Source organism: Macrosteles quadrilineatus, unplaced genomic scaffold (genome assembly GCF_028750875.1).
Source record: "Macrosteles quadrilineatus isolate MER2022 unplaced genomic scaffold, UCM_ALF_1.0 Scaffold_57__1_contigs__length_777910, whole genome shotgun sequence".
Classification (NCBI taxonomy): Eukaryota; Metazoa; Arthropoda; class Insecta; order Hemiptera; family Cicadellidae; genus Macrosteles; species Macrosteles quadrilineatus.
In genome coordinates this window covers 132,656-141,253 of record NW_026542650.1, presented here as the reverse complement: position 1 = coordinate 141,253, position 8,598 = coordinate 132,656, and positions in this window count along the sequence as shown.

The window sequence follows — 8,598 nt, the reverse complement described above, 5'->3', positions numbered from 1 at the left end:
TATTTATTATATATATTTGTTCCAAAAATTCTACAGTTGTAAATTTTAATATTGTGCAAGCCTACGGGATGGATATCACTATTTTTCAATCCCAAACTTTAATCTTTAGACATATTAATATATTTGAATATAAAATGAGCTTAAAAACTTGAAACGTTAACCAAATTAAATACATCTATAAACAAATACATGAAACTGCTAAACCTGTTTGAACGTGGGCCGCATCCTAAGACATTTCCTAGGACAGTAACAACTAGACAAAACCTTAATAAGGATGGTAGTACTTTCACATCGTGTATGAAGTCTGCGGTCAAGGATACCGTTGAGCAAGGACCTGCTGAAGTCCGAAAGGAGTTCAGGAGTTGTGGAGTTGTGTGGAGTAGTGGAGTAGCAGCAGACCTGGTGACCCCTTACTACCGTACGTCGTGAAGGAGTTAGGTAACTGGCAGAGCATGGAATAATTAAAGAAGTACGGATCACTGTGTCAGTGTAATTGTAGACAACTGAGTATAACAAGGTTATATAATGTTGAAACTCACACTGTTCCTGGTGCGGCGGCTTTGGAAGAAGTAATAGGCTTTACATTGTGGAGCTATGAAAAGGTTAAGGTACAAAAATCACGTTCATAGAATTGGTGCGAACGTAGTTGGGGTTTTATCATTGATCATTGAACTTAAATAATTAGTCTTGCTATAGAGACGACTAGGTCATTATCAAAACTACGCATAGGTTCGTTCTTAATTCATAATGGGTTGAAAACGCCAAGCGTTCTTCCTAACTTAACTGGCTATCAAAAATAACACATTAGATGCGTATTTTTATTTATACATGAAATAATGATGAGCTTAGGGCCTAAACTAGTAGCACACCATTACAAGTTCTGTATTCAATCAAGTTTTTTTTTTTTTTATTGGATGGTAAACAAACATTTCTAAAGCCATTTGGGTTCAGGTTTAAATTTACTAAAGTCTCAAACCTCTCCGTTTTTAACTGCCAAATTTAATAATTTAATATTTGGCACTATATAATTACCCAGCTACCATTGACTTTTGTATATAAATAGTAAACGCTTGTGCTTACCTATGAGTCCTCAATGCGTGGAATATAAAAACATTATAGAAGGGATTAGTTCAAAGATCGTTTTTTTTATAGCCGGTTTCACAGCCCACATATTTATTGCCAGCTACCCTTGTCAGATTGGATGATATAAATGTGGGAATATTTTAAACTTAATCCTGATTGTGTTTCATTATTGGGGAATCAAATGAAAATGTAAATATGTGATTGTGTATAGTATTGCTCATAATGCAGAGTACATAAAACCTAATTTATCTAACTATTTATTATAGGTGCAGGAAGGGTTTGTTAACATTTATTTGTAAGCAGTTATTTTTTACGTCGTTAGCTTTTTTTCTCTAAACATCATTCATGCGTCTGAGTTTTATAGAACATTTGGCAAACGTGAATATTAAGAAGGAATTCATCTTAAACATTGTATAAGTTAATATTTTTATGGAGCTAATGCAGACTCAGACGACCGCAGTACTAATATCAAAGCATCAATAGGTCCGTTAAGTTAAAGCCCACATGTTACTCATCCTCTGTTTACACAAGCATGATGGTACGTTATTTTCCTTGGAAGTCTGTGATTTATGTCAAGCCTGATCAATAATTGACTTTGACCTCCAGATTGCTGCCATCTTATGTCCTTGACATACGGCTGTAGTAAGGCCTTGATAGAACAATGGTTGAGGAAGTTTCTGAATTTGGAATACGCATTATATCAGAATAGAGCATGAATGTTTTGCAAGGCTTTGGGTAAGTACGATTTATTTTCCAAAAAGAGAATTCCTGAAAAGGGGTTTACTGAACTGATAAATTGCGTTTAATTTCAAATGCTAAAATATGATCGTAAACATCAACAGATTAGGCCTTGGTTTGGATTTATTGCTGTTTATTCATTGTTTCTAAGGACTATAAAAAAGCCAATTATTTGTTTAAGTGGAGTTTAGATACATGTAAATATTTGTTTTTAGCAATAGTAAGGGATGATAAACAATACGGAGGCTACTCTAACACAACCTAACTTAGCATAATTTAGAACAGGAAATAACCAGCGAGTAGATTTTGAGGGAAACAGAAACATTTATCATTCCGACTAGTAAAAACAAGTATTCACAACGTTTTGGGATCTGGAATTTTATTCCGTCCTCAGAAAAGGTATCTTAAACATAACACTATTAAACCAGGGAATGTTAGCTTTCAAAATCTGTTTAAAAAATGTTTTTCACCCCGTAATAATTTGTCGCAGTGAGGGTATTTTTTACCTAACATGTTCATATTCAAGCATTCCCCACCTGTTACCGGCACAGATTTGCATATTGAAGACTTTCCCTCATGATCACATGGGAAGTGCACCGCTTGCACGGTGACACAGTACTATCAAACATTACCCAATAGATGAGGTAAGGACGCCGGCAGCAACTGAGTGTGTCAGAATGTCGAGCAGAAGGCGGAGCAGACAGGTTACTTTCGCTGACGTATCTGGAGCGGTTCCAGTTCCTCAGCGGTCAAAGTCAAGGTCACTGTTACGGCCTGTCACAGGTTGTCACCCGAACCAGTTTCGCGCTCCAGTTACTAGTTGTCGGAACCGGTGCAGCATTGTTTACATTCCTTGTAGTCAGGGAAGAGGAAATAACTGGTGGCCGTTGAACTTGACCGTGTATGAATCTGGATTTTGTATAAGGCCACTTAGAAGGGATTTTCAAGGTTAATATTAAAAAGTAAGGACTTTTGATGATGTATAAGGATGGTGAGTGATTTTTTGTATGCTGTAGGACATTTCCTTTCAGCAATTCAGTTAGTTTTTCCATAGTTCACTTGCTTAACTATCTTCATTTTATTTTTCAGATGTATTCAAGGACAGTCATTCCAAAAGTATGCATATGACTAGTTATTTAGTATAATCCATAGTAACGACAATTGGACTCTCTTTGTTTATCTAATGCTACATTACTTCACCATTTTAACAGCAACCTTGACATCTGACGAGGATTTGACTCATCAGGATATGTTTACATATGTTGCTTGTCATCCAAGCTAGAGGTTAATGTTGATTTTTACAATCAATGCTGCGATGAGTGACACTGCGCTTGGCTTAGGAGGATATGTAATGTACAAAATAATACAAATAGCGCAACCATAAAAGGTACGAGATACACTACGTGCTAAGATGCTACGGTAAATACCAAAGACTACTGTAGCTACTAGTCACTAATGTTAGTCCAAGTGGAGGCGGAGTTCTACAAGTTTTCTGATAATTTATTGTGCGTATTAAGAAAAGTCAGTTTCATGTGTGTGCGTGTTTAGTATTTTAAGGTTTTTAGAAACCAAGGATAGGCCTACATATTACATCAGTCATATGGCATACGGGTATTGCCATCACTGTTTAAAGAATGTCTCTACAGATTTTCTTAAATAAGAAGAACTATTATTCTTCTGTTACGAGAATATTTAGGTTATTTTGGATTCCGCATTCGATGAACCTAGGTCATTAAGATGTTTATAATAATTCAGCCATAGTTCGATGAAAAAAATTAAAACACACACCCATAACGTAAATATTGGAGAAACAGCTAAATATAATGTGTGTGTATCATATGTGTTTTAATTATTCAAATTATATTTATATACAAACAAATAAATCCCTTACGGGGAATAATTAAATCAGTGATACCAAATAACAGTGAAAAGGAGTTAACTTTATAACTAAATTAAACCTCTAGCTTCTTCAATAGCTGCTGTATTAAATGCAAAACAAAATAATACATGCAAATAAAAAAAATAATCGGGGGCTACATATAAAACAATACACTTCAAAAATACTCAAACAAATGTAGAGCACACACACCACTTCTATGCCACCTTATGGAAAAATTCTTCAACGCTTGCCACCTTTGAACAAGACTAGGTCCAAATCACAGTAATTGAGAACCATAGAGCTAATGTGGTATGCCAGGGGATGCCTCTTGACCACTATTATCCCACAGTTCCCCAGAAGCACGTGATAGAGGTCTCCTGGCGGACACGTGTATCGGTTGTGTAATGTTGCAGAGGAGCCTTGTGTAAATCAACTTGTTTCGCTTGGCCATAAATCTCAAATGTTCTACTGCGATTGTAATTGGATGGAAACAAACGGGACCACATTAATCAGCGATGATTAAATTGAACAGACTAGTTCGTGTTCGTCACTGAATGGGCCCATTTGAAGAGTGGATTTTTGAAATTTGTGTCAGGTGTGGTCTTGGTTTTTTTTAACCCTTGTGAGCAAACTCGAAAAAAGAAACATGCATTTTTTTGTTTACTATTTGCGTGTAATCGAGTTTACATATTATGTAGCTGGAATTAGTTGTTATAGTGCCTAGGAGGTCCTATTTGATCATGAGAAAATCTAGTAGCTTTTTTAAGTTCGTAACTTGACTCCTTCATATTACGGACAAGTCTTTAATTTAAAGACAAGCATTTAGAATGAACAAGTCTTAGCTATTTATAGATGTAGTATGTAACAAAACAGCTCAAATAATCTCACTATTTTCTACACTACTTAGATTTTTAATTTAAGATTTAAAATAACATTGGGTCTTTGTTTTAGTGTAACAAGAGTAATGTTGATGGTAGTAATTTTATACAATAAAACTACTGTAAAACTGAGTGGAAAGGAATTTATTTGTATTTTTATGGCAAATTGATTTGATCTTGGTACTAGGGAAAATTTGTTTCGCTTTACGAATGCCAACCCAAAAAAGGAGTAAAAGACTTCTCTCTTTACTTAGTTTCAAATTTTACAAGCACAAACATGGTATGGTTACATAAATATTTTATAAATATTTACTTGCTAATCGAAAAGACCAATATAAGCATTGGAGCTAATAATGAAAAAAAAATCTTATCATAAAAGCCAACGTATTCTTTGTTTGAAGTTCATTGTTGGTGATGGTGAGTTAATGTTGTTCAAAGGTTTATTGCGGACATTTTCCATCACGAATGTAAAAAAACAATACACAACGTTTCGGGATCTGGAATCTGATCCCGTCTTCAGGTGAAAAAACTTAACTAACACATTACAACTAACAATACACAAACGCCCAACCTAAGTTGGAATACACTACCGAGGGTAGTAGTCAAAAAATATGCACTGTATAGCAGTCAAGTCATGATACAACATGCAATTAATAACAAAACACAAAACACTATAATCTATAAAAGGTTTACGTACAAAAAACTCACACAATGGAACACTAACAACACCGTACGCTATGACTCTACCAATGAGCCAGTCAGTCTCATTGGTAGAGTCATAGCGTACGGTGTTGTTGGTGTTCCATTGTGTGAGTTTTTTGTACGTAAACCTTTTATAGATTATAGTGTTTTGTGTTTTGTTATTAATTGCATGTTGTATCATGACTTGACTGCTATACAGTGCATATTTTTTGACTACTACCCTCGGTAGTGTATTCCAACTTAGGTTGGGCGTTTGTGTATTGTTAGTTGTAATGTGTTAGTTAAGTTTTTTCACCTGAAGACGGGATCAGATTCCAGATCCCGAAACGTTGTGTATTGTTTTTTTACATTCGTGATGGAAAATGTCCGCAATAAACCTTTGAACAACGCCAACGTATTGCAAGACATGCCTAAGTATATTAATCGAATACAACTCTAAACCAGACAATGGATGAAAGGAGATGTCAAATTAATTATAGTGGTGCCGCACTCAGTTGATGTGCGATAACCCATTTATCTTGTAGCCTTCAAACGTGGGTGTTAATGATTGAGCCATCACAGATCGGATGGATCATATTATGTAAACTATGTAATGGCCCCCTTATGCCATCGGTTTTGAAACAAAGGCAGTATCAGCTACTGGTAATCTTAGCCTCGTATGTCAAAACCTGTCGGGAACAGGCGGGGCCCAGCGCATCGCTATAGTTTTATTTTTTCGGTGGGGGAAGTGGTCATAAAAGCCTAGAATAGACTCGTCTCCAAATAGTTTGGATCTATTCTTCATCATGTGGGTAAGTTTGAAGCTACTTCTACTACTCTAAGCATATAGGGATAACCTTTTTGGCGATAAAAGCATATATACCCTGAATAAAATAATTATTCAGTTAATCAGTATAAAAACCCGTTTTTCAAACTGCACATACTGCCTTTAAAATTTAAGTTTGATTCAATATATGCAAAAAGTTTCAAAAATGTTTTAAAATCAGTAATAAATATTTATTCTAGGACAAAATATACATTAACACTGGGTACTTAATTCATAAAATCAAGTATAATTGTACACATTTTTATTTCCATGACGCCAAGCAATACACACAATAAAAATGACAAAACAACTTTAAAGCTTTAGTATTTTCTACGGATTCTAAAAAAAAAATATTAATATAATGTCAGTGTCAGGCCTGCATAGAATGAGTATTGCTTCATATTTTTAATATTTAATAATTTTCACCTTAGTTTCTTTATTAAATATATTAATACAAAAAAATATGGACCCAAGCTAGGATCTCTTAACAATATAAACAATAAAATTAAGGTTGGCTCTATACCTGGTGTAGGACAAAAACATTAACAATCTGGTTAAAGTAAAACCAGATACCATAGATAAAATAAAATATTTAGAGATGTTTTTTTTTTCGAATTGAATAAACTGTAGGAGTTACCAAACTTACAGAATATAAAACCATACATGAACGAGAATATATCCGCCAAGTATCACTTTAATGTGCCGTATTATTAAAACATAATTTAAATACAACAGTATTTTTAATTTTTTTTTTAATTTAACAAAATAGTAAATAAAATTTAAATTAAAAGCTAAAAAGTAGATGATTTGTTGGACTCCCTTTATTTAGTAAATGATGGGATCTAAAGACTCAATCAATCAGGTTAACACTTTGTTCCACTTTTGTTATAAGTCGGGCTTTCACGAAAGATCTTGTTTCTACATAAATAAAAAGTCAGCATTAGATATAGCTTTCCGAAATTACAGGACGTCGCAGTGCATAATATGAATTTTGTTATTATATTTTAATCAAAATAAATATGTAAAAAATGTATACAACCATGTCAGTTCCTGTATTTAGGTTAAATCTGTAAGAAGTTGAATTGAAAGACATTGAGAATTTACGTTTGAAAATATTTTTTAGATCCTCGGTCTCTGTATACTAGCAACAGCATGGGCTGACAAACTAAGCCCTGTGTATCCACCCCCACCAGGGGCTGTAGGGTCGGGAGGAGACCCCGGTGACCTCAGCGCTCCTTTTCCACAACCGGGATCACCAGCTGAGGCGGGGGTGGCTTTCCCACCCCCGGGGTCACCAGCTGGGGCGGGGGTGGCTTTCCCACCTCCGGGGTCACCAGCTGGGGCGGGGGTGGCTTTCCCACCTCCGGGGTCACCAGCTGGGGCGGGGGTGGCTTTCCCACCCCCAGGGTCACAAGTTGGAGTGGGGCCGGGAGCGGCACCAGAGGTCATCCCTATCCTGTCATACACCAACATTCCGAACGCCGGGGACGGATCCTACTCATACAGGTTAGGCTTTTGTTGACGATGCATTCTTGTGTTCAGTAATATTTTGATCTCATTTGACAAAACTGTTAATAAGATAAAATCGCAAAAAATGAAAATAGTACAAAAAATTAACTAAGAAAAGTATCATGTTCCATGGAACATGTAATGTGAAAGAAATAGTATCGGGGGAAAATTCAGTTTCAAATGACAAATAATGATAAATAAACTATACAATAACATGTACTATTGAATGATAGTTTGATTATAATCTGATTCTTATAACCTGGACAACATCCCACTATTTAAGTCTACTAAACGTTAAAGATGTTTTAAATAGATTCCTAATAACACAGTATTGGATCAAGGCATATTAATTTTTAGCCTGATTTGTACAGTTATTTTAATTCATCAATTTATTGCGTAAAAGGTCATGATAACCTTCATGGTTTCTGAAAAATTGATATTTTCTAAACATTATTTAGCAGTAGTTGAAAAGTGTTAATCTAAAGACAAGATCTAAAGAGAAATAATACAAATAGAATCTGCAGTTTCTTAAAGTTAGATAGTAACCATATAGACCATAAGGGTTTCAGACAAATTATTTCACATGATTTTGACCTTTTTCCCTCAGCTACGAGACAGGTAACGGCATAAGCGCGCAGGAGTCAGGGGTGCAGAAGGAGGCTCCTGAGGGCCCCGGCACCGCGGCGCAGGGCTCGTACTCCTACACCGGGGATGACGGCGTCGTATACACCGTGGTCTACACGGCGGATGAGAACGGCTTCGTGCCCAAGGGAGACCATCTACCTACACCGCCCCCGGTGCCGGCGGAGATACAGGCTGCTCTGGAGGCGGCAGCAGCAGCGGGCGCAGCGCCGGAAACCGCCTCCACCCCAGCAGGTATGCGAACTCTTTGATTGTACACATTACATTTTGAGTTTAAACAAAAAGGGCAGATTAATACTTTTTTATACTTTTTAATACTTTTCGATTAAATGGTGACCATACGAAGTAGGTATTTTAAGCCA